General features: G+C 38.4%; 1 protein-coding gene across 18 annotated transcripts in view; it reads right to left on the bottom strand.

Annotated features, from left to right (window-relative positions):
• TENM3 (teneurin transmembrane protein 3) overlaps positions 1 to 22,374 on the bottom strand; it is a 437,496-nt gene that overhangs the window by 202,630 nt on the left and 212,492 nt on the right. For 2 of the 18 annotated variants that reach the window (XM_080379156.1, XM_080379143.1), the window contains exon 1: positions 1 to 22,374. This exon is cut by the window's left edge and continues 5,717 nt beyond it. The exons of the other annotated variants lie outside the window; for them this stretch is intronic. The gene's annotated coding sequence lies outside the window, so the exon portion shown is untranslated. 18 annotated transcript variants of the gene reach the window in all.

The raw sequence follows: 22,374 nt of genomic DNA, 5'->3' as shown, positions 1-22,374 counted from the left end.
ATGACTTCTTCCACCTCCCAGACACTGTGGCTGTACCACAACATGAAAACAATTTCTTTTTATTTGTATAAATATCAAATGTATGGGCGTGCTTCTATTTATTGTGCATGACCTGTCTCAGAAATTGCTTTTAAAAATGAAGTGTTAGTATATAGAAGACTCTGCTTTACCTTAACAAGCTCTTCCTCATTAAAATTTACTTAAAACATTGAGGAAAGGTTTGGGGTTTTTTTTTGTGGGTATAAACTAACGTTCAGTTCATTACACTATAAAAATCTATTAAAACACAGAACTAAAACCGGGTTAGTTATTTAAGCTTTGAAAGCCCATGGTACTCATCTGCATCCTTCCACATATGGTCATTTCTAGCTTTGAATTCATTTCTCATGTTTCAGCTCAGAGCACTCAAAAGGTTTTCTAAACAACAATGTACTAAGAAATGTCCATACTTGATAAAAAGTCTTTTTGTGTATCATGCAATTTTTTTCCACCAACATTCTAGTTTGCTAACAAAAGAAAAAATCTATTGTTTGATCATGTCTTAAATGTAGAGATTCTCTCATAATAAACACATCTTCTAAAACACCCCTATGACTGTACTGATCGAATGATTATCTGAATAAAGCACCCAGCTGATTACATTGAATATTCAGTTAACTTATTTACCCTTCAACAGCTAGAGAATACAATGAAAGAGAAACCCACAGGAAATCCTGGTAAAGATACTTTGTCAAGACACTAATCAAAGCTAAAGTAATATGAACAGTTACATCACTTCTCAGCAGGTTCACCTTGGTATTTCCATAAAAAGGTCATTTGCAAAATCTTGAGAAAACAAGAAAATCATGTCATGCCTGGATTTGTGAGAGTGAGGGAAAATGGGAATCTGCTCTCAGGCACATGGAAATACGTAGCACATACAGTGCTTTTGATGCAGGTCTTTTAGTTGCACTTTTTATTTGTGAAAGAGAACTTTCAAATACAAGAGTGACTGTGCTTTGTAAAAAATGTTCTATTTGGAAATGCTTATAAGCAGCTACACCACAGAGGACACAAGTTTTGCAACTAACAAAATAATTCTGAAGTCCCAATGCAATTACAAATTAAACAAATATATATTTTTAATGAACCAAGAACTGAATTAACGATTACAGAATACCTGAAAGATCTTAATGACTACTAAATCTGACATTAAAGTTTGTGGCCATTTAATCTTTTATTACTTTTGGTGCATTACCTCAGATCAAAGCACACAAATCTGGCTGAAAGTATTTTGCCCTAAGATCTGTATCACAACTCTTTTTCCCTAATTGAAAACCTCAATAAAAAAATCCCCCCTAGATGACTATGTATCAAATCTCAAAGAGAAGAGGATGATTTTGCCATTTAAGAATTATTAGCTATCAGAAAAGGTAGCAAACATCTTCTAGTTCAGAATAATTATTCTGGCCAATCTCCCACCGGGCAGTGATGGGAAGTTGGGATACAAGCCTTGTGGAGGACATCCAGCAATATTCAGCCTGGAGACACCTCCTAACAGTATCTGCTAAAGCTGGACACAAAACTGTCCAGTAGAGCAACCCTGTATCCACGTAGAAAAAGTGGCTCAAAGTAACAAGGGCAGATCAGCGAGAAACAAGGTATCACTCCACGTAAAAAACTGCAGTGAAATTTGGTGTAATTGCCTTAAAAAAAAATAATAAAAAAAAAAAATCGACAAACCACACAGATACCCCCACCCCACCTCAACAATAAAAAGCCCCATGCTCCAGTAACTCCCAGCACTTAGGTTTTATTCATTGCTGTATTTAGAGTCCAAGAGCCTCTTTCTCCAAAGTCTCAAGAGACCAAAGGGAGCATGCAGAAACTGTTTCACTTTTTACTGAAGCAGTGGAGAAGACTTAAAGCTTGGGAGCATTTCCTGAGTGACTCTCACCCACTGTATGCTTCTCTGATTACTCGGCCTGGGTTGGTTTTGTTCAGAAGATTGAGAGGTATCACAGCTCAAGTAAGCAAGAGACAACTGTAGAGGCTGACAGATGAACACAGATTCAAAACTAACCTGCAAGACACCTCTCAAACCACGTTAATTAAGTCCGACAGTAAATACGGAGCTTCTTACTAGGAGCACACAATGAACACACCCAGCTATGGGCTTCACTTACCTCACCCTGCCCACAGGCGACACTTTCCTGGGCAACTTTCAGTTTACAAGATTAATCCTTTAGAAAATAAATACAAGTTCAATGTATTTTGGCACAGAGCACAGCTGAAATTCTCAATGGGCAAAAAAACCACCCAAACAACCCCCCAAAAAAGTTATTTTGGACCACAATTGCAAAGAAATCTTTTCAGTTATTTACATATACTTCAATTAAATATTAAAACAGAGACAAATGATCTCAATAGGCTATAGTTGTCTAAACCATCTCTGGTCGTTTCTACGGTACAGAAGACTGCAGCACAAACAGTAAAAAAGGTATATGAGGGAGACAGTGTATTTCTACAATTCAACACAATGCCAAACGTGCAAAACAGTACCTTGCATCTTGGGATCAGTTTAACTACCTCACTGCAGTACTGAGCGCAGGCTATTAAGCCTTGCATCTGATTATCTTAGGCACTATTCTGCGCTCACATGGATGCATTACTTCTTATCTGGACAGTAGCCTGGGTACTTCTACACCAAATTCTTTGTGGATTAATTAAACACATTAATTTGGGTCTACTCAGAGTAGTAGTATCTGGAGAAGAAGCCCCAAAACATACATCTTCCAAGATTTATAAATGAAACTACCTAAATTAAACTAACAATCCTACAATAAAACAGACAAATTAATAAAATTCCTTTTAAAGAATCAAACCAGAATAATGGAATTATTTTGTTTTGTATTAATACATTAAATAAGCAAGTAATTTATTATAAGGACTGATAATGTTAGAGACTTGGATCTTGTTTAGGCACTAGCCCCTAAATGACAGGGTATCATAAAGCTCTGTGTGAACAGAAACTGTGTTCCAGCTAACCAGTGAACATGAAAGGATCAGTTCATCTCCATTCTAAAACAAGTACTTAGATTGAGGGTCTCATGCCAATTATGGAAGCCTGCTAAAAATACATCTGATTAGATAAGCTTTTCTTCCTCTCCTTTACAATCAGATATGGATAAAATAAGCCATTCTTGATCTCTTCGAGACATTCCATCTTACTACAAATAAGTTCAGATACAAATTTGAAATGCAAACCTCCTGTTTGAAAAAATAAATTTCTGCCCACCACAGTGGTGGACAGAAAAGGCATTTTATAGGCCACAAACTATTATACTGGGACTGTACTGAAGAAAAAAACAATCTGAGACTAGCTCTGCACTCTCCTACACTACTTGACCATACCATCAAATGGGGAAAATGCTAAAGGAGATACAGATAGCCGTTAAAAATACTAAAAGGAAATTAACAGGATAGTACTTGGGCAGTATGCTTGTTGCTATTTCTGAATTTTAAGTATGCTTCTGTAAATTGGTACATTTGACAAGATTAGCCATTCATATTTTTTTTTTTTGCTCCAATAATATCAATGGAGCACTGGGTTTCTTAAACCACACACTTACTTGCCAGATACCTACGCACTTGAGAAAGCAAAGGAAACACATACTTTTCAGCAAGCTTGGTTCTACCATATGATCAGACAAGAAGGCAAAACTTGAAAAAAACCCAGATTACTTCCTTTTTCTTCACCAGGCTACAAAGCCTACCTGCTTCTGCTCATTCATCTCCCTTAGTCCAACAGGCCAGAACACAACAGCCTGCTTTCAAGGCCTCATTAGTTTGGATTGACCATCTTAGGCAGAATGTAGTCTGAAAATACTTTGGATTTTAGACATTTACAGTCCGTTCAAAAGAAGTCAGCATAATTTCTTTAAGTGTTTAACAAACTATTCTTAAAAAACAGTCCAATGAGGAAAAAGTCTTGTCAAATGATAAGTCAGGCATAAAACCAGGAAAAAGACTGGAAAAAAAAGCACCTCAAAAGCAGTACTGCCTCAGTCACAAGCAAAACAATTCCTCCTCTGTTCTGCAGACAGTCTTAAGAACCCATTTTATATATAAACATATCCTGTATTCCAGTTCGCAGCTCAACTTTTAACAAAGTTTCTCAACACAATAATCAGGATAAAAATATTGGATAATCAGAGTAAAACTATACTGCTCTCAGAAATCATGACTTTGATTTGTGTTTTCATATGTAAGCCTACCTTCTTCACCTTAGCTTCCGTGCTCAAAGACCTCATTTGTGCTCACACTGATTATCTTACCCTAACCAGGTAATTGTAGCTCTGTTCACAAGACCAGTTTTTTCTAACTTCAAAATAGGAAAAAGGAGTCCTGGGGCATGTGGTTGTGAAGCACAAAGAAAATAAAAAAAAATACCGTGAACAAAAATGTAAATAGAAAAAAAAATAAATTAACAGTGTAATATTAACTTGATTTGTTTCTATGTTAATTTTCATTAATGTAGCTAATATTCTAAGTCTTCTAACTGTGGCTCAATCACACGTTTTCTTCCATGTGGGCAGATCGGTGTGCCTTTAGGGAACTGCATTTAATTCAGTGAGTTACACAAGGCTGTAGCCATTTGCAGATGCGCTGCCTATATTTTTCCCCCTTTTTTTTGTGTCAATTCATTTAAAAGAAATTAATAAAAATTGCAACACATAAAAGAAACACCTCCTTGCCCCCCCCCCCCCCCCCCACACACACACACACACACACAAGCCGACCACCCCTGTCTGTTTTAAAGCTGGGGACTATGAACTTTCAACCTACTTCCTCAAGCCATTTGCCAAAGATGTGGATTCACAAGGGCTACCAAATCATATTCAGCACCAGGAAAAATTCTTAATCACTGATCTTGTGAAAAGGTATAGTGAATTTTAAGGATTTTGTATTTTGAAAGCAGCAGTACTTATTCCAGATTTAAATCAGTACTCTTCGTCTGTAACCCTTCATTCTGATAGGAGTGGCTTTGCTATGAAACACACTGCTTTCTTTACTTTCTCTGGCAAGTAAGTACAGCCTATAGTCTGATTTTTAATTTATTTTTTTTTAATTCAGAAAACTTACATGCATGAGAAAAGTATTGTTAGATGGAACCATTTCATGGTCATTAAAATCCCAGAAGCAATAAGCCATACAGGCAGGGTCTTGGTTCAATTAGAGGCAGAGACACAGGTCCAGATAGACCTCCTTCCTTTCTTCTTTTTAATGCAACATACTTACCATACTAGCTTCTACCAACACAAATTTGAAGATCTGTATAGCAAAGTAATCAAAACTGAAAGTAAAGGTTCAGGTTAGCCAAGTCACCCAGGCTTGATCAGCTCTGCCTACAGCCTTGAGTGGAAAAGGCAGAGATGCATCTTTAAACTGAGAAACAACTTCCTCTTTTACATGGTTGACAAAAAAGCCAGATATTAAAACAAAGCACAGAGTCTGTAATTTTAGAAAAATAACACACTTTACATTTATCTACCTACAACAATACTTATTTTCAACATTGAACAACATTCTGCAAGGGGCAGGGTGGAGTTGGGGCTGGGGGGGAAAGTAAGTCAGTCTGGACCGCTTTGAGCCCCGACTCAGTCTGAGGCCGGTTCCTGTGGCTCTGCTCAGTGGCTCAGGTGCACAGCGATTCAGACTGATGCTGCTATGCTAGGACTGTTCCCTGAAGCCACAACAAGGCAGTGGCCTGCAGCCATACCATAACCCTGTCAGATAATGCCAATATTGGATAAAATAAGGTAATGGTTAGTGCAGTCTCAGTAGATCGTAAAGAAACACCGATGGGCACTGCTAAAAGCTTGAATATAAAATTGCAGTAGTATCCCCTCTACAGAGAGGAGAGTAGCTTTGGTAGAAAGAAATACCTTTTCCTCTCTTCCCTGCTCTTCAATTTAAAATCTGTTTTACTGAAGGAAGAAGAAATAGTCCAATGTGTTATATCCAAAAGCGTGGAAAATGCTTCTGTTTTTAAATATGCATGTTTTGGTACACAAAAGGAAATGATGCAATGTTATGCTCGCATTTATAATTCCCCCCAAAAATATCAAAATGATTCCCTACATGAATGTAAACACACGCCAACAGGAATTTTGCTTCAGCCTTTGAAACTCAGTCTAGTGTGACTTTTCTAAGCACAGATTCTAGTATGACAAAGGGAGACACTGACAAATATATGAAATGAATGGATTAGAATCCATTTCTCCACCTCAGCATTTAGTTGTGGTTTCTGAAGGAAACATGCCAAGTGCACACGCCTCACACAAACCCGCCTTGTTAAAGGTAACCTGCAACATCCAGCTAAGAAGTGATTGCTTTTTACTTCAATAAATTCCAAATGAAAGACGAGAGAAATGATGCTAAAATTATGTCACACACTTTAAGAACAGACATTTTACTTTGGCTTCACTTACTATAATTTTATGCCACTGCATATAGAGCACTTAGATATCACAGGAAAATGAATCGGGGAGGAAAGCACACAGAGGAAACCCAGTTATCAAGTTTCAGTTATGCAACTCCATTAAATATGCTTGAGTTGGTTTTTATTTTTTGTCTTTTGGTATTTTGTTTGTTTGGTTTTTATTTATTTTTCTTTCACAGAGTACCCATCCATATCTATGCGAATCAACCCCACACCACACATTCTGACACAGTATTTTGTGTAAATCTGTAGCTGTAGACAGCATGTATTTTGAAATGCCATTATAGTAAAAACCCGTTTGTGGCCTTGTAATACTCTTATCTTGGTTTCTGCATCAAAACTGTCTTTCCAAGAGGGAGTTAAAAGTCCTGAATACTACACTTAAAGGCTCCTCAATTCTGGAGGAGACACTTCGCTTGCAAAGGTTTCTGCAGACACTACAAAGCTGTGCACTCCAAAGCATTTCCTCTGTGATCAGTTTGAAATACGGCAGAAATATTCCTATTTGCTCATTTAAAATACATTGATTCCAAATGTAATCTAACCAGCATTAAAAAGTTATTTTACCTAGTTTAAATCTAAACAGAGCATTTAAAAATGATCTTTGGAAAATGTTTCTAATGAATTACAGTAATTTTCTTTTTCTTTTTTTGCATTACCGATCATGAAAACTTTGAGGGCTTCTATTTTGTCCTGATTTGGAATAGGAATATTCCTCCTGAAACATTAAAGCTGTTTTTTCTTTAGTTCTATTCAGAATATTTACGCAGATTATTTTTGTTGCCTGATGAGCATGCAACATACTTCAAATTGCAATGAAGAAGGGGAAAACGAGCCATGGCATAGTCTGCTTATAAGTATATACCACAGGTACACAGTTAAATCACAGTTAAGTCACCTGCCCATACACCTGACAGAACTGGGACTTGGGTCAGAGCTATAAAAACTTGTATATGGTTACAGTAAGAATTTCTGTGACTCAGTGTAGGAACGGTATCCAAAAAAACCCCTACCTTACATACCTGAGAACTCACAGAGGTCCAAGTTTTCACCAGCAAAGCTGCAAGAGCTTCCTGAATTCTGCTGCTGAATATCGTAGCATTATCTTGCATCTCCAGGCCATTTGCTACCCACAAATGAGACTGGCCAAAATCCCTTGAGGCTCACAAGTCATAAGAAAGCTCTGACTGCCTAAGGCTATCGTCAGATGTGTAGCCCTGGTTGCATCTGAGTGGGGTGATGAGGTTATTGCTCCCAGCTGCTAGTCACTGGGGGAGCGGGAGAACATCACCCCTCAGCATCAACAACTACACACTCATTTCCTAACCCACTGATGTCACAGAGACAGGCTAAAAAGTCTTCGTTATTGGAAACACATGAGAGGCTGGGGCCTGTCTGGACAGGCCAGGTTAGGGAGCAGCTACCTGGGCAGTTAGCTGGCACGCACGGTGGGAAAGCTAGGGCAAGCAGCTGGCAGCAGAAACCCCTTATGTGGCTCAGCTGCTGCCAGCAGGGTTTGTCTGACTGCAACCCTCACACGACACAGAGTTCAGCACAATTCCCTGTTCATTCAAATCAGCACCAGGAGAGGAAACATAACCCTTTTTAATTATTAAAAGAAATCCTTTTCCTCCTAATAGAAGTGGTGGCACTTACTGCTAAATGCAAAATCTGTGGGACCTTAAAGTGACAACAAGGCAGAGCACATTCCTGCCACCAACCACAGAGAGCACTAACAGTAGAGAAACTACTGCGTGGGGCTGCTTACCTAAGCCTTTGGGAGGATGGAGGGCTAAACAGTGTATCTAAGTCACCTGCAAAAGAATCAGGAAAGTAACTTATGTCTGACCCTGAGCTACACCCAAAATCAGAATTAATCTCATTTTTATTTTTCCATTTTTGAAAGAACGTAAAAATTATTATATAGTTAATCCTCATAGAATTAGAAAATATTTATAAACCAGTAAGCACCAAAGCTGATGTTAACAACTACTAACAGTGTTAAAACATACAAAACAATTCTACATGCACTGACTATTATGTGATAATTCCGTATTTCTTAGATATGAGATAGAAAATCTTTAAAGACAGGCTACAATTATAACCAAGTATCTGTCAAGATCAGAAACACATGGCAATGTTACTATTTAATGTCTGCAGTAATTTTTAATGTAACACTTCCCTAAAAATACCATCTGACTTCTTGTTACTGTGTTTACAGCATTATGCACAACATGGTGTAGAGACACTACAAAATACCAGAAATTCTGTTTCTATAATGACTGTATACATGTAACAGAATAGAAAAGAGAAAAAAAGCAGAAGGAAAGGGGAAGGAAATAAAAGGAAATAACTGTGAAAACTCAATTATACATTCCAACAGAATAAAAGCTCCCAAACTTTATCGCAAATTGATGAGGGAGATGAACTAACATCTTAAAGACTGTTACGTAACTTATCTAACCATTGTATAAGAGCAACATATATCCATATTATATGAGGCATTCTCTAAACTTACTTGTACTTGAAAATTAGGGTACATTCAGTCACCATTTCCCATAGAGTAAGATAATTTTTTCCCAGTAATCACCTGAAAATATGGCAGCTGGGATTTGAAATCATACTTTTGTTCCCAAGAATTATCAGACCAGAAATTCAATGTATTGCTAGAAAACTCCCACACTTGGGCTGTAATAATGCAGCAGCTCAGGAGTTGTGACGAAACAGGTCCATTATTATTTAATTCCCAGAAAATACAATTTGGAAGACGAAAAGAGGACAAAGAGAGAAGGAGAAAAAGCCACAGAGGTTTGGTAAATATCTTGACATTACTTTATAGCTGTTTTCCACCTGAGAAATAGCTTCAAATATTTTGTGAAGCTAATACGGAAACGGTTGCTAAAATGCGCTCTCAAATATAAACAACTTCACAAAACAAACTGTCATCCCCTCTGGGTAGCAGTTCCTCTTGACACCTCTGATAATCCTACAGCTCTTGTTCAATAGCCCTTCTCTCACCTCTGAGCAGGAAGCATACTGTGAAATTGAACGGCGTCATTACTGGACAGTACCTGCTGTGCTGTCCGTGGACTTCAACAAATAATTAGAGCTGCCTGCAGCCACCCAGGACCATAAAGGCTGCCGATGCACCAAGTCACGTTGGTGACATTTCCCACTAGCGACTGTGTTGCCGAGAAAGGGGCAGCTATGAGAGGTTTCCAGACTACTGTTCTCTCACCTTGTTCAGAGCATGTTTCAGTTGCACTAGTCAAAATAACAATGGTCCCTAAGGTCTCGCTGACCCTGGTAATACCACTCTTTTCTACGCCAGTGCAGTTGAACGCAAAGCAGCAGCAACAGTGGGAGTGAAAATGTCTTTATGTAGAAGGAGACAAGTTTTTCTTTCATTACTCCATATGAATGGCACCATCATCTAAAGCACTGCATTTATTTGCCGCATCTAAAGCACAGTCAAATGCATACAGAATCTATTGCCAAAGGTCAAGCTATGGATTCTTACTTTTAATGAGCATGAAGTTGCTCAGCCCTCTAGGGTAGGATTCCTTCAAAGAAGCCATTCAATTCTGCTGCGCCCAGAACACAGGAACTGATTCAATCCTAGCCCTAAGTTTAAGTGCATTTTGAAGTCCTGTTAATTTAATTTCCCCTACCTACCACCAGATTAGAGAATTTTACAACTCAAACACTACAATGGATCTAGACAACAACTCTGGAAATAAATTTTCAGTATTGGTAAAGATTCTGGCAAAACTACTATAAAATTTCTGTATTATGGCCACTGTCAACATTCACAACCCATAAGAAGGGAGAAAAAAAGTGGAATCACACACAAATATTTCTGACAACAACTGCTGATGTTTGTTTTCTTTATTTTCTGGCCACAAGTTTCGTTTTTTTTTTTTCCTCAAAATAGCTGACAACTGAAGCTGTCTTTCACGATTTCAGATACACAACTTTCTCCGCAGGTTTCCCTGACAAGGATCTTCCTCTATGCAACACATTTTGGCTTACTCAGAGAAATTGCCTCATCTACTTGCATTTTAGTGTGAATTTCTCAGACAAGCTACTCACTGAATTTTCTACACAAAACAGAGTACCAGTCATCAAAATAAAATAAATTAATTCAAATAGAAAGTAAAAAAAAAAAAAAAAAAAATCAACGGATCAGTGTCATACACATGAAAATGTCTTTTTTGAGTACAGAAATAGTCAGATGTTGGCCAAACTTGAAAAAAACACAATGAAAAGTAAATTCTAGTAGCAATGTTACAGAGGTTAGAAGCACAGCAAATTACTTAATAGCTTTACTGCATCATGAGAGTGGTCTGAAATACAAAGATGTTACATAAAAATATGATCAAAAATTTGTGCTTGTAGCTCAGCAGAAAGGTTCGATAGCAAGATTGAGTAGAACATCAGGAACTGAAATACAGTATTTCAAGCATACAGGATAAAAAGTCAGAATGCTGGGAAAGACTTGTAGCAGGGAATGAATTCCAGACCTGGGACAGAATGTTACTGAGATACAAAACGTTCACATCAACATACAGGAGCGAGCAGCCAGCAATCCTCCTGACAAAATCAAAGATACAGAAGCATGAGAAAACATCACCAACTTGGAGTCTGCATTGTCAGAAGCTGTGGATGTATATTGAGCCCTGCATACATGTTCTCTATAAACTTTTATAAGCTTTCTAAAACAAGACTAGAAAACACCACAAATGCATATAAAAGTAGCTTAGGAAATGGAAAGGCCAGAAGATCCAAGACACAGTAACACAGGAAAAACAGAACACAGCTTTGCACTGACCCTCCAAAGCTAAAGAACGCAGAAAACATAATATTAGTATTTCACCCTGTGGGGACAGGTTAAAAAAATCTTCAGTATATATAGATGTTGCCAGAAGACAAATATAGCTCCTTTTTGCAGCAAAGTTCCAAGATCTGTACTTTCACTCCTCCATTTGGGTCAGAAAGTACTCTTTGGGCTATACTGAAGCTTAGTACTTTTTAAATACATAGTGACCCACATGGCAGAAGAGCAAAGCACTCACTGCCAACCATAATCTAGGCTGCTATGATGCTCAACACCAAGAAAAATTTGAAGAGTACAGGAACCTGCAAGTAGTAGATGCACAAAACCGTACAAAAGCAGGTATTAATCTCCTCTGACTGAAATCCTGTATTCATAAAAGAAGTAAGACCATGAAGGGGAAATGCCTCATTATGTTAAGGTTTAAACCATATTAATGATGCAGACTAGAAGGCTAACAACAACAAAAAAGCTCCAGCAAAAACCCCAAACCCAGCCAAAAAGTCAAACACAAGAAAACCCCAAATCAAAACACCTGAAACAAGCCGCCCCCCCCCCCCCCCCCCCCCAATTCAGATACCGCAAAGAATAATGAATTATGAAAGCTAGCTCATACTTCGGCAAACAGAATCTAAACAGCTCACACCCAGAATATTTTTCTGCAAGACTGCAAAGTGTTTAAACTAAAAGCAGTTCTACTATGTCTGACTCCCTAAAAAAAAAAGGCTGAGCTTCCCACTGCAGCTTAACAAAGAGGCATAAAGACAAGTGGATGTGGTGATAAGGTACTGTGTCCCCTCTGAGGAATATGACAGCTACAGGGAAAAAAAAAGAGAGAGCATACATAAATACTTGATGAGATGACCAAGTCTTATATGCCATCAGAAGTTCAGTGATTTGTACAGATCCTTTGTTGCTTTTCCGTGGTTGTAGGTCTTGAGACAAAATACTCTTTATGTTTCTGATTAACTCTGAAAAGGGAAACAAAAGCTCCAAGAAGATACCCCTTAGGGCACTAGTGACTGTGCGAATGTCAAGAGCACAAAGTTCACTTGAATTGTTTTGTAGGTCCCTGTTCAAGCCATTAACAAACACACAAACACAAAGTTCACTTATTGCCAGGAGTGTGGAAGGGGGTGGAGGAAGACTCCACCATGGAGAAAGCAAAAGAGGCAGCAACACAAGATGTAAGTAATGTTTGGGGGAATCAACGCCTTGTGTCTTAAGCTACAACAGAGTGATGGGCTTTCAGTGAGCTTTGCTGTACTCTGCAGAGCTCAGGAACACTAGCTTGTGCGCAGATGAAAAGAACAAGCTGGAAACACATGAAGGATACCATGGAATTGAATAACGTATTAATGGGAGTAATGAAGAGAGCCAGAGAAGCTGGACCATACACATTCTTTAAAATTACTATAAAATCATGATGATCAGTTATGGAGATGGAAGTAAAGAAGCATGGAAGAGTGACACGATGATGAGCTAGTGTCGCTAGCACATTGCTTTGCTGAAGAGAGCAGCCATGCCCCTGTTTTGCTTGAAGAAGACATAAATTTGAAAACGGCACTGTCCTTTTTATCATCACGCAGATTTAAACCTTATTCCCATTGATTTAATTGAAGGACTGTGGCAGTCAAAGAGACCACAAAACTATAAGCTTTGCAATAACGTATGTAAGTCAATGCAAGAAATCATAAAAACACCACGTCTCATGTCATCATAAGCAAACAGATTAGAAAATGTGCAATGCTCACATGTCCCAAATAAACAAAGCACTTAAACACTAGTGTGAAATAAGAGACTATACTCATGAACACAGAATATAAAATGCTGACATATATTTCAGGTAAAGAGATGTTGCTATGTAGTTGCTATATATAGGACTACACAACTGTTTGAATCTTAAAAAAAAAAAGTTAGACAGACAGGAAAACCTCAAACAGTTCAAAAGACAACATTAGAAATACTAATATGTGGACAATATATAGTAACTAGAGTAAGAGAGTATTTAAACCACCACTTTCTCATATAGGCTTCACAGAAAGCAGAAAGACTTCAAGAAATTACGAAGTTTTACAGCATTGATGCAACAGGTTAAAGTTACTGGGAGCAAATGAACAGAACACTAAACAGAACATGCAGAAAACCAGAAGTACGGACAGATTGGGTTCCTTTCTGACCAAAAGCAAAAGAGGCTGGAGTGCCATGCAAAGCAGACATGCATGCCAGCAGGCCAGTGAAACTGGTCAGGAACTTTTGATACTGTCATAAAAACACAAAAGGGAAAAAGCTGTATTCTTGTTATTATGTTATTATCTTGTTTTAGGGAACAAGTTGATTCACTTTATAATGGGGAAGTGGCAGGGAGAAGGAGGAGGCAGGAAGTTCTGTAAGTAGGGAATCCCAAGCAAGTAGACACAAAAGGACCAAAACTTCAAAGCCACACGCAAACAGAAGTAGACAGCAGCGTATCTGGGCTAGATAACAAAGTCAAATTAAGAAGGCTAAGACTCAAGCGAATCATCTACCTGCTTCTAAGCAGCAGCCGTGAGGTGTGCCAGGTGCACACACAAGAGTTTCCCCCATCTTTGTATACTGAGGTACTCCTTCAGTAGTAGAAGAAATCCCAATGAAATCCAAAGTCTCTGCTGCCTTTTCAAGGCCTACATCCTACCACTCTATGATATTATTTCTTACTGGGGCTGGTGTATGTATCTCTACTGTGTCTCTATTTTATACGAATGAACCGTGCAGTTCTTCCATAGGGACATCCTTGGTCATCAAAGTGCACTGCTGGGCCTCGTCTATTAGGGACTGTAATAATCCTCAAAAATTGTTACAAATCAAAGCATTTGTCTTCCCAGAGCTGCCTCTGCTCAGCCAATACTATAAAGAACTCAGAAAAAGCTGGCTAAAAAGAAAAGGTAATCTTACCTAAACAACAGATTTTCTTCCTGATTACTGCAACTGCAAGCAAACACAGCCCAACTTCTGTCCGTCTGCCATGACGGAGCATCCCTCGGTGGGGCTCTCCAAAGCAAGCCAGTTTGTGGGACCATCCTGTCACAAAGCCCTTCTGCTTGTGCCTTTCTCCCTCTGCCTCTCTTGCGCAGCACAGCCACAAATGGTGCAGCAGTGGCTCCCCTTGGAGCAGTTTACTCCACACCCTTAAGTCACCCAAATTAACACTTGACCGCCAGACAATGGCATTTTATTTCTAGTTGTTAAATGCAGTAATTTGAATCAGCATCTGTTTAAAAACAATTGCAATAAATCTGGATCCTGGATCTGGAATCAATTTGTACTGTCATCAATTTGACTAAAGACAGTAAAATTCAGCTATAAAAGGCATTTTTCTAGCATTGGGATATTCTCTAGATGGTAAAATATAAGACGGGAGCAGCCAGGAATGTGACCTATAAATTTAACTCTCTTTAATCTTTTTGAATATTGCATCTGAAATGATCATTTTTTTTTTTAATGGAGAAGAGAAGGAACAAGCTTTTATGAATTACAGAAATGTGCAGAAGTATGAAGGAAGGGCAAGCAAACCCAAATCCACATCTATTTGCAGTTTCTCCTTCTACACCAGCCAACCAACAGCTAGGTTGAAGAGAAAATAGGAACATTTGGTGTTTTACTCATAAATTAAAAGAAAAATATATAGAAACAGATATGTGATTGAGTCACGCTTCCTCATTTTTCATATATATTTTGTTTTATATTGCACGCTCTTCAGGACAGGGCTGTGCCCCCATCTTGTTGAAAAGTGCTTTGTATAAAGAGGCTCTAAAAATGCGTGGAGATTTGCGTGACTACTAAAATATTCATATTCTATACTTAATTTTAATATTTAATATTAACAATATCAAGACTAACAACAAATATCTCTGTGGGGCTGTCACAGGTATAATCTTGGCGAGGGAGGGTAAACTCAGAAAAGCTGGATTTTCACTCATGCCTGCGGATCCATCCAAGCTGCACCGATGCCTCTTGGCATCCTTCCCACTATACATGGTGGCTGCCACTGACTGTATTTCACACTCCAAACTACAGGTTTGACAAGGTGCGTGTTGGCACTATGCAACTTCAGAAAAAAATCAAAAAGGAAAATAATGTCTATACTTAGCTGTGATCCATCATATGCTCTAGTGCAAGGATTCTCAGAAGTTTCACACATGCACTGTCTTCTTTACCATTAGGTTAGCTCTTCCCCACTTGTTACTAAAATTTTTATATTAAATTAATGTAAGGAAGGTATTGAATGTCCTAATTTAATCTACCCAATGAAGAGAGGGCCACCATGTGCCCAGCTGCTCCCAATTCACAGTTCAGGACATGGTGAAGCACAGACCACACTTAAATCTGTGGTGCACGTGTCATGTTCAACTGACTCTCACTGAAAGGCTACAGCTGTAAGTTAGAGATAGAAAAGACTTACTAAATTATTTCTATTCTCTCCTTGCTTCTATACATGTTACTTCTCAGTGCTGTGTGCAGTCTACTCTTAAAAAAAATCTAGGACTTAGATAACTTTCTCCAGAGAAAATGCTATGCTTATTTTATTGTCCAACCTATGTACTTTTCCAACATATACTGTAATTTCCCCCCTTATTTCTATTATTACTGGCTATATATCACTTTAGATAATTTTCTTTCCTTTTCTGCTAATTGCATCTCTCTATTTGCCAGTTTCTCCAAACTAGCTTGTCCTCCTCCAGCATATTGACTTCTTACAAGAATTCTTCATAACAAAACAGACATCCTCATGCTTATGCTGAAACACAAGGCATTGAAACAAAGATCAACTAAATAATTATAATTCTGGATTCATAAAGTGGTCCTTAATCCCAAACACAATTTAGGAATAATCATATTTGCCAAGAACAGAAAATCCACTAAAATTTTAAGCCTGAGTTGAAAAATATTTTACTGAATTCTTAATTTAATTTTATAGCAGACCACTATTACTGCATGAAGAACAGTGCACAGGCTTTACTTTACTAAATACAGGATACAATTTCCTTGTAGTCAAACACAACTCACCAAAAATGAACTAATTCTTCACACAACCTGTACTGAAGAACAACCTTTACAAAAATCATTTCCCAATATTCCTTAAGGATTCCCCAAATGCCAATTCATAAGCATAATTAAAGAAATATTACAAAATGCCTTAAGGCTGGACACTGAAAATTATACAAGAGAATTAAAATTTCTCATGGTGAAGTGGATTGGTCAGGATATAAGACAGGTCTAAAACCATATTGTGTCATCTCCATTTATTATACATTATATCTAAAATCATACAATATGTGGCTTTTGTTGACCAAGCAAAGCCTTAATCCTCCACAGAAAGCGCAAGTTTCTCAGGATATAAAACCATAGTTATACAAGGTTTGGTATTTGGGATATGTGAATACTCGCAAAGACAAGAGCGGAAAGCTAAACAAAAGATAGAAATTCACTGAATAAATGAAAAGAGAGGTAGAGGATGAATTCTGAGCTTTATAATCCTTGTCTTTTTATTTGTTTGTGGTCATCTAAAATAGTTAATTTTAACTGCATTCTGCCATTCCTTGCCTGAAAAACATCACTCACCGATTTTCTTTATGACTTGATAATGGAATGAAAAGCGTTTAATGCATCAATATTCTGTCATCAATACATTGGCCTTTCCATCACAAAGCAATGATGGGCACATTTAGAGAGCAATATATTCAATTCTGGTTTTGCTGTTACACAGAAACCCTCATGAAAATGAAAATAATAGTAAACAGTAAGTTAGAAGTAGACATGGAAAAGAAGCATATTTCTTTTAGGCTCAGATTCCTATGTTTATTTATAAAGAATGTAACTATGCCAAATATAATATTTTTAACATCACAAATGAGGAATATTACTTCCATTTCAAAAGAAATGCCTCCCCTAATGCTTTCTCCAAACATTCAAATCCCAGCTTAATAAAAACAAACGGCATCCCTCATTTCTTCAAAATTGCATATTTGATATCCAAAGGTTTGCTGTTCTAACAAGATACAAGCACTTTGAAATCCCACAATTAGGTATTCATGTGACAGAAGTCAGGCACATTCTTTTTTCACAGATGTGGGTGAATATAATAAATACATTTATAACTCTAAAATTTCAAGATCTTGCTTTTGAAGCATGAAAAAAAACATCATGGCAGATATTAAAGGCCACTGGAAACATCACAAAACCATTGTAAAGGTGAAATCTTATTCCCCTGGCATGTAATCTCCACAGTCATTTGCAACCACATTTAGTAGCAACAAGATACCAAGTCATTTTCCAGTTAAGTTTGCAATGTTATTTACACAGTGAAGCTACAGGTGATTTCTTACAAAGAAAAGAGTTTAAAGAACAGCTCCAACAGCACGTAATTGATGTTTCAATCCAAATTACAAATGCTGTACACTTCAAATAGCTTAAACGCATGGAATTCAATATATGTCAGAGGAAAGCTTCACACATCCTGCTTCCAAGAAGTAAACTGAACACCACATTAGCTGCACATGGTAGTCATTCACATACAATTACCCAGCCCACTAATTTAAGGACTATAAGAATCTATGTCTTAAAGTGACTTTTCATTTCCAAAATGACTCTGTAAAAAGAAAATGAAGAGCTATTTATCACTAATAATTGAAACTGTATTGAATTTACCAAATTACAAGGGCCAACTTGTTTTTTCTGTATATTAGAAAGTTTTACTAAGAATGTCCCTGAGGCATTTTTTCCTTTTCCTTCATTGGACTGCTAGTTGCTAGGTGGTAGTCACATGGACCCTGATCTTACAGAGCAACATTTAGAAGGAAATGGCATTAGCTTTCAGTTCATCAGTGAAGATATATTTGGAATTTCTTACTTAGCAGCCTTTAGTGTCGTAATTATTCAGAAGCAAGATCTTCCCTTTCACAGATCATTTAAAATAATACAACAGTATTCTGAAAAAAAAAAGTCTCAATTTGTTTCATATATCACTTAGGAAAATAGTTAAGTATATATTTGATAGCAGGTATGGTCTGGCATAACATTTACATCAGACATTCTCAACAGCATGTATATATTTAGCAATACGATATGAGATGATCACCATCAGCCGTTTGAATTTGACATTTAAGAAGACATTAATAGTAACACTAGAAACATGACAAACCCTGGGCAACAATAATGGGAAAGTAAAATGATTCTGTTATAATTAGGTTTCCAAAAATAAGCCCACTTTTCAGTCATCCTTCTGCTGCTGCACCTATAAGCCCTCCATGAAGCAGTACAAATTTTTTTGACTAATTAACATGCTACAAGTAGGGCAGTTAAAAGCAACAAGACTAGAGTTCCCCAAATTACTCAGCTTACTTTGCCTGGATACTAATATATCGTCTTACTCCTGCCCAACGACAAAACGGCCTTCACTGAACACTGCAGGGTGACATCCACCGACCGGCATTTTTCCCTCTGTGGATTTATCTCGTGACAGAGCATTTCATAAAGGACCCAATTCAACCAGATGAACATTATCGCAGTTAAAACACAAAATAATTTCAGAACACGTGAAATAATGAAGGTCAAAATAAACTTCACAAACCTGCACTGCTGAGCATCTGTGGGGCCTGACACCTGCGCTCTTCAGGGCTACAAGGGGCTGCGGCAGCAGCAACTCCACGGTAGTACGTGGCATGAAACAGAAAAAACAGGCCCATCATGGTACTAATGCTGTATATCATCCACACAAAAACATCCTACCGACAACAGGCCCACCACAGGGAATATTCAAAGCCTTCTGAAACCAGTTCAGACTTGAGGCGGCTATGGACACTGCCTGTGGGATCCCAGCCTCTGTCAGGAAAATGTAAGGAGATTTTGCTGACAGGAAAAGGCCTTGAAGAAATACTTATCCAGGCAAGGACTTCCGCCTCCTGTACAATAAGGTCTGTGTCACTCTGAGCCTACAAAAGCTTCTGATCTAGTTTAAAAAAAAAAATCAATCTATCTGGTCTGACACAACATCCAGTGATCCCTTCTACAGCCGCCATTTTAAGGTGACAGTGTATCCTCCTCAAAATGGAGGGCAACGTCCCTTCCTGCAAAGCTGCTGGGACCCTGCAGCGAAACCACCTGCAGCACAGTAAGACACTATCATGGAGAATTCGTAAGATTCTTCCTCACATTTATCATGGAGAATTCGTAAGATTCTTCCTCACATTATGTCAGGTTTGGTTACAGAAAGAAACAGTAAAATTCTCACACAGAAATTTAAAGGGGCAGCAGGACTTATGAAGTGCTTCCAGTGGGGGATTTGGGGGGGCATTTCTGGAACAGTGACTGACAAAACCTCCCTGTACACCAGCGAAAGGGCCTGGGAAGAGTTCGTGGATCTGGCAACTTGCACCCCACGAAATGGCAACCAGCATTTTCATGCTCGGTGTTAGCCTGGAACGAAGCCTCAGAAACAAAAGCATGCTTGTTTGATTTAACTTGGTTTCCTAATCTACTCTCAGCAAAGATTAAGTACAAGGCAGCAGCTACTCTGAACCTGCAATTTATCTGGATTATCTACTTTCTTTGCAAATATCTCCTGCTTTACTAAGAATTAACTTCCATGCATGGGGTTGCCTTGTCCATCCCGCACTGAATTAAGAGCAAGAGTTAATGTCTGTGATCTAGTGTGAATGAGTGGATGATTCACTACAAACTAACAGTCAAGTACAAACAAGCTAAACAAAAAATGTTAAAAATGTAATAAATAAGAAATCTCTTCCATTTTTTCTTGTCTCTTAATGTCTCCTCCCCTCTGCTGAATCAAATTACATTAAAAAGTTCAATTTTTGAAAGCTTTTTTACATAAAAATTGGGAAACGAATTGTGGAAAATACAGAATTTTATCTGTCAAAAGTAATCTTAGCTTTTCAATAAACAGGTACCTCTCAGTGCACTAAAGCTGGTGTTTACCTCCCATCTAATTCTGCAAAACAGTTCAGCATATTCTTAACTTTACAACTTATCTGAATCTCCCCGAAGGTGCTGAACTACAAGCACTGCACCAAAGACACTCTGTATCTTGGTGCTTTTGCAGAAAACGGATTTACATCAGCCACTTCAATGCTTTGCTCAACTTTATTAGTACGTTCTTCAAATAAAAACGTTTGCTTGCTGCCATATCACACCCACTCTCCTTTACTGTCAGGAAAATGATATCTGAAGAAACATGCTTCTTAGGGCATTGACTGTTTTGAAACAAACTGAACTTCAAGATGGAGACGTTCATGCACTCGTTCAAAATGCAAGCAAGCTTCAGAACAACCACCAGTACAGGATCCGTGCCCAGAGGCAGTGTGCTGTCCCTCCCCGCTGGCCACAGGTGCACACATCAAGAGCATATTCCTGTAACGCTGATAACAGGAGGTCTTTTAGCAGGGATTCACTGCCTGAAAAGGCTGTGCAGCCTTACATCACATCCAACAGCTCTCGCTTTTAACAAAACCAAGGAACAAACCTGACCTGTCCAGAGAAGTTTTAAATCAATTAGCAAGAGCCTGCAGTAAAACAACTAAAATGCAGAATGACCTTATTGAGATACTGTTTATCAGATAAGCTTTATTTCAAACAGCCACGATAGGTTTGAGCCAATGTTCTCCACCGTTCATCTTCTCTTCTAAATATCTATTTGGTTGTCAAATGGTAAAGCTGCACTACCATAAATGAATGCATCAGGAGCACACGTGTTCCTTCTACCCAGCCTTTCCTCCCTGGCAGGCTACAGGGTTGGGTTGAATCTCTTCTCTGAATTTTGCCCTCTCCCTATCTTCCCTGCAGCCTCACACAAAATGAAGTGCTATGAAAGAGCAGGGATGACTCACCATAAACCCTTCTGTTTATTAAAAAAACCCCAACAAACGAACAATGAATTCTTTGTTGGTTCACTGTCCAGTTTTGCCCATTGTTGCCCAGTTTTGTCCAAGAGGTAAGGTTGAGCAGCAAACAGCAAAGACACATCAACATTGAGAAGAAAGGATATTTTTATTTTTTTTTCCCAGAATAAAGGTTTCGGTCTTTCATTTCTCATTTTCAAAATACTTCCTCATAATCTCTCACAGAAATAGGAAACTACTTGTTACTACAAACACACACAATTATGAGTAGCAAATAGAAGTACACAAGCAGTACCCGAAGCCGAGAAACACAATTATTCTTTTTGAGGAACAATAAGCAAATAGCAGTGGAGTTACAACAAAAAGCAGCCTCCTTATAACCTGCGAGTAACCAACTGTGGATACTGCATGACACTTACATGGCATCTAGCTATGCTGAAGCGATTGCAAACTGTCATTTTTCCTTAGGGGTGTATGATACAAAGGAGCTGGGCAAACATTCAGCTCTGTGAAAATCAAGAAGCTTAGCTCATCTCACTCTGCTCTAAAGACCAGCTATTAAAGGAGCCATGTTATTTAAAAGTGCCTGCCTGTATGCACCTTGTGCAGCTCCTTGAAAGGTGTTTTTACAGAGTAAATAGCCCCTAAAAAGAGGAGGGGGATGAGATTGAGTGGCAGGGTTTTGGGGAGAGGACCGACTGCAGTCCAGATTGTACTGCAGCGTGTTTTTTCAGGCAGGACCATGCTCCTGTGCTGCCAGGGCACAGTAGCAGCAAGTCACAGAGTGCAAACTCACAGCGCGACTGGGATAGACTCCTTTTATTTTTCTGCGGAGAAAGCCCCTACAGCTGCTCAGGTTTACGAGTCTATTGTAGTGATTTTTTTCTTCACAGCAATTGCACAAATGTGCACAGTAAGCATACTGAGGCTCAAATAAGAGCAGGACAAGTTCACTCTCAGATCCCACTGGGTAGCCTGAAAAGTAAATAAATAGCGAATACACTGCAAGTCAGCACTGAAACCTTCACTTTCACTGATACTGCAACCATCAACGTAGGTGTTTAACTACAGACATTCCAAGTGCAAGGAAAAAAAAAACCTTAAAGAACAAGAGATTGAGATGAGGCACAAAATCGGGTATCACACGGCAGTAACTACCTACT

This window comes from Falco punctatus, assembly GCF_963210335.1.
Source record: "Falco punctatus genome assembly, chromosome: 1".
Lineage (NCBI taxonomy): Eukaryota > Metazoa > Chordata > Aves > Falconiformes > Falconidae > Falco > Falco punctatus.
The sequence above is the reverse complement of the archived record's forward strand: the minus strand, read 5'-3'. Positions and strand labels throughout refer to the sequence as shown.